A 7,565-nucleotide genomic window follows, 5' to 3' on the forward strand; every position below is an offset into this window, starting at 1 on the left:
CCCCCTCAAATGCTCTTTTTTTTTTTTAAAGATTTTATTTATTTATTTAATTGACAGAGGGAGAGAGAGACAGCGAGAGAGGGAACACAAGCAGGGGGAGCGGGAGAGGGAGAAGCAGGCTCCCCGCCGAGCAGGGAGCCCGACGCGGGGCTCGATCCCAGGAAAAGAAAATCAGGGGGAATATCATCCGTAATCCCATCTCCCTAAGAGAATTACTATAATCATTTAGGTCAGAAGTTTTCAATGGAGGCGTGGGAGGGGGTGGGATGTGCCCCCCAGGGCACATTTGGTGACGTCTGGGCACAATCGTGACTGTTACAGCCTGGGGAGTTGCTACTGGTATCAAGCGGGTGGAAGTCAGGAATGCTGTCCAACATTCTAAAATGGATAGGACGGCTCCCTTCCCCCCGAACAAAGAATTATCCAGCCTAAAATGTCAATACTGCTACTGTTGAGACATTTGATTTAGGTAGATTTTCTTCCCACCTGTAAAAGGTAGTTTTTATTATTAGAAATACATTAGCTATTTCTTGAAGAAATTTTAGGGATGCTTTCGAATGGAATCCTGAGGCATCATCATCATTATTATTCATTGTTTTCCTGTGTCTTGAGAGGGAAAAGAAGTGTATATAGGCACCAAGAGGGCAAGGGGTATATAGTGACCCTGGGAGAGTCCATGTGAGTTAGTGTTTAGTGAGGGCCATGGAAAACATGTCGTAATGGCCAAATTGTGATTCTTTACTTTTATTTTTTTAACGTTTAAAAATTTTTAATTCAATTAATTAACATTTAATGTATTATTGGTTTCAGAGGTACAGGTCTGTGATTCATCAGTCTTATATAATACCCAGTGCTCATTACATCACATCAAATTGTGATTCTTTAAGTAGCCCCTGGAGATGGGACATATCGTAGACTGGACTTCTGTCCCAGAATGACAGAAGTTTAGAGCTGGGAGGACCTTTTGTCAGGGACAGCAGACAGGTTTCCTGTGGCATGCCAAAGCCAGTTGATGTGTGGGTTGCTGAGAGTGTCGAGTTAGGGAGGGCACCCAGGTCAAGTCTGGGCTTAGCAGAAAATAAATATTGTGATTGATGAGGGACATACTAATACAGAAAATTGGAGAGGTGCAACACAAGGTCTATATCTTCATCACTCCCTAATTCTAATTCGGTCTTTGATTTTTACAAGTGTGAAACTGAGACTCATTTGAGTCACCACGACCGAGGGCTTGGCCCTCAGACAGCAACCGAATGTTCTTGGTTTCTGGCTCAGGATCAGTCCTTGAGGGATTCTCCCTAAACAGACCCACGCGATTCAGATGTGTAAATGGATTGCCACATTATTCATTTCTTTTAGGAGATAACCTTTTCTAGCCATTGGAATGAGTAAATACCCTAAGTAAAACCACCTCTGCTTCTCCTCATTTCCCCAAGTCAAGCCAAACAGAAGTCAAACTATTCACTCCAAAGTGATTCTTAATAAAGTTGAATGTTGTCTCTCTCTCTCCCCCTCTCCCTCTCTTTCTTGTTCTTTTTTTTAAGAGAACATTCCCTGAAGCCTGATGAAAGAGCGCTATGTCACAGGACAACGAGATCTTTCTTGTATCTGTAATACTTTGAGTTCTTTAAATACACACGGACTAAACATTGTTTTGCTGGTTCTCATTCTTTTGTTTGCTGACTCCCTTTTCACCTAACACAGTCTTCCTTTGGACATGGGACTATCCTTCACTAAGCTTTTAGTAAAATCTCTTTTCTAGGTAACCTAGCAGGGGCACTCTCCTACTGATGAATTTCACTAATCAGATCTAAATCTTTCAGAGTCACTCTGATGTCTTATTTCTCACATCTTAATGTACATACGCGTCACTCTTAAAATGCAGATTCTAATTCTGTAATCATGGTGGGGCCTGGGAGTCTGCATTTTAATTAGCTTCCAGGTCCTGCTGTCAGCCCAGGTGATGACTGGTGGATGATCCAGGTGATGCTCATGGTTCAGTCCATGACCCACACTTTGAGGAGCAAGCACCTTGAGAAGGGCTTTCCATGAGCATACTTGCTTTCCTCTGGACTTCAGACTTTTTTTTTTTTTTTTTACTTAAGTAATGTCTAGACCCCACGTGGGGCTCAAACTCAAAACCCTGAGATCAAGAGTCACATGATCCTCTGACTGAGCCAGCCTGGCGCCCCGCTTCAAACTTTTCCGATCTTCCTGAGGGCCTGCAGTCCCAATACCCCCTCCCCCCCCCGGTTAGAGGTGACAGTGATAAAAAGGCAGGTGGCTGGCTGCGCTTCTGTGGAGGGAAATCTGCCCATGTGCCTTCTGACCAGAGATCCCTATTGGGCTGGTTGACTAAATAAGGAGGCTGAAATTTTTTGCCAAGAATTTAGGTCCTTTCATTCTTTTTAAGAAATATTACAATTGCTGCAATGTGTAATACTGCATAATATTCAAGAGCAGCTGCTTTTGCATTTTAAAACATAATTGGAAGTCAGGTCATGATTCAGTTTTCAAAACCTCAAGGAATTCATTGGCCACCAATGTCCTCTTCTTTTGAGTACTTCGTCTTGCTGTCTGCAAACAGGGCTGTGCCTGGACTTCACCTCTGTAAACTGTAGTCACATGATAGGCCCAAACCACCAGCTACCCACCAATGGGCTGCATGTTGCAAGTTCACTGAAGCACCGTTTGGATGGTTTCTGCAGGTGTATGTTTATCCCAATGCCCGGCACATGGTAGGTGCTCAGCAAAGATTTGCCTGTGCTTAACTCAGTGTCAGTATAGCCAGAAATAAAGAAAAAAAAATGTTTAAAGGAATTGACATTCAAACACAAAAATACTGATCCACCTATGGATTTTCCTTTTAAAATTTTGTCAAGTTTTTCATGTTACCTAACATTAATTTTACTATCTGTCAATACTCTTGGAAACAAAGAATATAATTTAGTTCTTTCTCAAGCTATTTCTAAATTTAAAAGTAGCCCTAAATCAATATTGGTGTATTTTAGAAATGGTTGGTTGTTACTGGTGGCTCCAACACATGTCAAAAACCTTGGGAATCTTATCAAAGAAAGTTAAAACCAAGATGTTTTAGAAATGTAGAAAACTGATTTAATTAAAAAGCAATCTGATTCGGGGCACCTAGGCGTCTGCCTTTGGCTCAGGTCATGATCCCAGGGTCCTGGGATCGAGTCCCGCATCGGGCTCCTTGCTCGGCGGGGAGCCTGCTTCTCCCTCTGCCACTCCCTGCCACTCTGCCTACTTGTGATTCCTCTCTCTCTCTCTCTGTGTCAAATAAATAAATAAAATCTTAAAAAAAGAAAAGCAATCTGATTCAATACAAGAAGCAAGCACTTTTTGGAGCTGATACCTGTAGAAAAATTTCTTATTAAGGCCAAAAGCATAACCAAGCCCATCTTGATTTGCTGGCCATTTATTTATCTTTGGAAGTAATAATAGAAACCATGCATGGGCCGGGCTCTAATCCTGTTGCTTGCTTTGTAGGATGTCCAGATGGCCTTGCTTTAGCCAGTGTCTACATTTCCTGCTGATCCTTGTAGGAGAAGGGAAATGTGTCCCCTGCCTGTATAAATAAAATCGACACTATTCTTTATTTCTGTTTCATTGTGTAGGGGGTGTTTTGCATAGATACTACAATATCACTTTGTCTAGCAAACAGAAGAGTATGTCCAGAACTGGTGAGAAGCCACATTCTTCCTCCCACTGGACATGACTGCCCTGTGTGAAGCTGCCGGGGCCTATGCCTCGCCCAGAAGTGAGCTTGCCTCCTTGTGTGGTTTAAAGGGCATATGTAGGATTAATAAAAATGTGCAGAAGGGATGTTTGTTGGATTTCCTTGGAATGAGGGGACAAAAAAAAAAGTATCTGCCATCTTTTCGAATTGTGGGCAATCCACAAATGTAAAAGTGAAGATGAGCCAGTATCATAAATGCTGTGAAAAGATGAATTCCCTTTTAGTTTAAAATGTTTTCTCTCTTGTTTACTTTTTTAAAAAGATTTATCCATTTATTTGAGAGCGAGCAAGCGAGCGAGCAAGCACCCGTGCACAAGTGGGGGGAGGGGCAGAAGGAGAGGGAGAGAGAGAATCTCAAGCAGACTCCCTGCTGAGTGCAGAGCCTGATGTGGGGCTAGATCTCATGACCCTGAGATTGTGACCTGAGCTGAAATCAACAGTCAGTTGCTCAACCGACTGCACCACCCAGGCGCCCCTCTATTGTTTACTTCAAAATGGCAAATTTTATGTTAAGTGTATTTTACTATAATTTAAAAAAAATTTTCTCTATATTTTCCCACCTGCTGAGTATTTTTTTTTTTTTTACCTGAAAAGTGAATTCTCACAAGATTTTGTTCCTCAGGACACCCCTCAGGTGGATTGGTGGTGCCAGGTTTTACATGGGTACTGATTTTCTCCATTTTCTGAAGGCTGAAATTATTAGGAACAGCAATTCCACTCCTAGATACACACTGAGAGAAATGAAAACTGCCTGTCTAAACACTTGTGCAGGGGCGCCTGAGTGGCTCAGTCGTTAAGCGTCTGCCTTCGGCTCGGGTCATGATCCCGGGGTCCTGGGATCGAGCCCCGCATCGGGCTCCCTGCTCAGCGAGGACCCTGCTTCTCTCTCTCCCACTCCCCCTGCTTGTGTTCCTTCTCTTGCTGTGTCTCTCTCTGTCAAATAAATAAAATCTTTAAAAAACAAACAAACAGGGCGCCTGGTGGCTCAGTTGGTTAAGCGACTGCCTTCGGCTCAGGTCATGATCCTGGAGTCCCGGGATCGAGTCCCGCATCGGGCTCCCTGCTCAGCGGGGGGTCTGCTTCTCCCTCTGACCCTCTTCCCTCTTGTGCTGTCTCTCATTCTCTCTCTCAAATAAATAAATAAATAAAATCTTTAAACAAACAAACAAACAAAAAACACTTGTGCATAATAGCCAAAAAGTGGAAACGACCCAAGTGTATGTCAGCTGATAAAAACATAAACTATAGTATATCCATACAGTGGAATATTATTTGGCCACAAAAAGGGGTGAAGTTCTGAGACATGCTCGAGCATGGGTGAAACTCCAAAACATTATGCTAAGTAAACAAAACCAGTCACAAAAGGTCACGTATTATATGAGCCTGTCTTCTGAAACATCCAGTGTAGGTAAATGTGTAGAGACAAAACTTGAATTCGTGGTTGCCAGGTGGGAGGAGGGAACTGGAGCAATGGGGGATGAGGCCTAAGGGGTGCAGGTTTTTTTCTTTTTTAAAGATTTATTTATTTATTTGAGATAGAGAGGTGTGCGGGGGAGAGGGGAGAGAGAATCTCAAGCAGACTCCCCTGCTGAGCAAAGAGCCTGACATGGGGCTCTACCCCATGACCAAGAGATCATGACCTAGCCAAAATCAAGAGTCGAGGCTTAACCGACTGAGCCACCCAGGTGCCCCAAGGTTTCTTTCTTGAAGTAATGAGAATGCTCTAAAATGGATTTTGGTGACAGTTGCACAACTCTGTAAATGTATTAAAAGCCATGTTATAGATGGTTGAATAGCACAGTATGTGAACTTAAGTGCGTTTCCCAAGATCTTACTGTGCTGGGCGTGACCATGTTGGATTTTTAACCACATTGTCTTTTTCAGGGTGCGGAGCACCACATTATTATCATCTCCCTGTGAGTGGGATTGGCACCCCAGCGGTGCCTCCCAGCACGAGCTCTCCAGGAAGCCCAGACACGTGCTGGCGGACAGCCTGCTTTACCAGGTACTTGCTTTTTTCTCTCATCAACCTGGTTACCGGCTTTCCTGCACCTAGAGTTTGATGTAAATTGTTTCACATCCTAGAGGTAGTCAAGGCCTCCATTTTGAATGTTGCTGATAGAGAAATTGTTCAGTATCAGAGAAAGTTTAACTGTAATGTCGTATTTACTGAGGAACAGAAACATCGTACCTGCATTTATGGTCTGAATTGATAGGTATAACTTTGCCACGATTGGTTGAGCACTAATTGAGCTCCTTCCTGGCTAGAGCATATAAATCCAACTCCCGAGGTTCAGAATAAATGCCTGGCAAGGTATTTTAGTGTCTGGGGTTATAGGTCATTCTGGTAAGTCATGTTTTTTCCATCATCTTTGAGGTAGCAGAATTATGTAACAGTGGTAAGTACTTTGCTGAAAATATTAAAGACATCGGTTGCACTGGCTTCTAAAGATTAATTATGCACAAGCTTTTACTGAAAGAACTAAGAGTGAGTATTATCTATTTACTGATTCAATTTTAAGTAGGAATTAAATGAGATTTACAAGGCATTAAATTTTATTTTGACAGATGCTGGGATGTATTTTTTCTTAGTTACACTTTAACCCCTGATTATAGGCCAGTCCGTGGTCCACTGGAATGGGGTTGGAATTTTTTTCATGTGCTTGTTTCATAATTCCTGTCTTTTTAAGCTTAAAACCCCTGCCTGAGTGGATTCTAGCTATGTGTCAGAGCTTAAGTTTAATAGAGTGTGAATGGCACACTCCAGGGCAGATAGCAAATCCCAGTGTGCCTGCACGTGCCTTAATGTTTCTGAGTTCAGATCCATCATCTGTGAAAGAGCGTCAATATGACGCTAAATGACTTAAAGTATAGCAAGAGCTAGGCACATACCAAGGTCTTTCTCGTTGTCCAAATGGGGACACTTGTGTGGGGAAGCCCTTAGTTTCCACTGAACTGACAGGGTTTGGGGTGGGTTTTGTTTGCTGAGATGTTCTCTGTGGAGCTCTTAAAGTTTCCAAATATAAGAAAACAGATGCCTACCGAGGCTCCAGCAGTTTTCCTGAAACTAGACTTCTGGGTCGGATCTATTGATTTGGCCAAATGAACTGGAGGAGCAGTGTGGAGTGTGGCAAAGGGGGATGGTGCTGGCATTGTCTGTAGGAGGGAAGGCTCTTTGTGACTCGAGCAGGCCCCTTCGAATAAACGCTTCCTTGGTTCTGATTCACTGTACTAGTGACCACAGGTCCTTTGACGTCATTTTGTTTGCCCAAGTCAGAGTCTGGCTCCAAAGCTCTTTCCTGTATAAAAACTTAAGCTTGGCTTTCTGGGATGACTTAGCCTCAGGTGCCCTTGGGTGGTGAGGATTTTTCCCAGAGCATCTCACATCACCTTAGTTTCAGATCCAGCAAACATTTCATTTCCTTCCTTCCTTCCTTCCTTCCTTCCTTCCCTTCCTTCTTCCTTTTCCTTCCTTCCTTCTTCCTTTTCCTTCCTTCCTTCTTTCCTGCCTTCCTTGTAGAGGGGAGGGAGAGCATGCGGGCTTGGGTGGGCCAGAGGGATAGAGAAAATCTTAAGCAGGCGCCACGCCCAGTGCAGAGCCTGGCATGGGGTTCGATTTCATGACCCTGAGATAATGACCTGAGCCAAAACCAAGAGCTGGACACTTAACCAACTGAGGTGCCCTGGGTATGCATTTCTAACAAGTTCCCAGCCAGGCCATACTTGGTTTCTCTGCCTGATCTAGTTCTACCATCCAGTTCCTAAAGTATTTTGATTCTTGTTCTAAGTCTTGGGAAAGTATCTATCC

At 43.4% G+C, this 7,565-nt stretch overlaps 1 long non-coding RNA gene across 1 annotated transcript in view; it reads left to right on the top strand.

The window, feature by feature from the left end:
• The window catches only part of LOC145716976 (uncharacterized), a 34,296-nt gene that overhangs the window by 21,786 nt on the left and 4,945 nt on the right, over positions 1 to 7,565 (top strand). Inside the window, exon 2 of the long non-coding RNA XR_014139928.1 lies at positions 5,642 to 5,762. This is a non-coding gene — a long non-coding RNA (uncharacterized LOC145716976). The remainder of the gene's footprint in view (positions 1 to 5,641; positions 5,763 to 7,565) is intronic.

This window comes from Leptonychotes weddellii, chromosome 14 (genome assembly GCF_054177405.1).
Source record: "Leptonychotes weddellii isolate Sample4059 chromosome 14, ASM5417740v2, whole genome shotgun sequence".
In the NCBI taxonomy this organism is placed as follows: domain Eukaryota; kingdom Metazoa; phylum Chordata; class Mammalia; order Carnivora; family Phocidae; genus Leptonychotes; species Leptonychotes weddellii.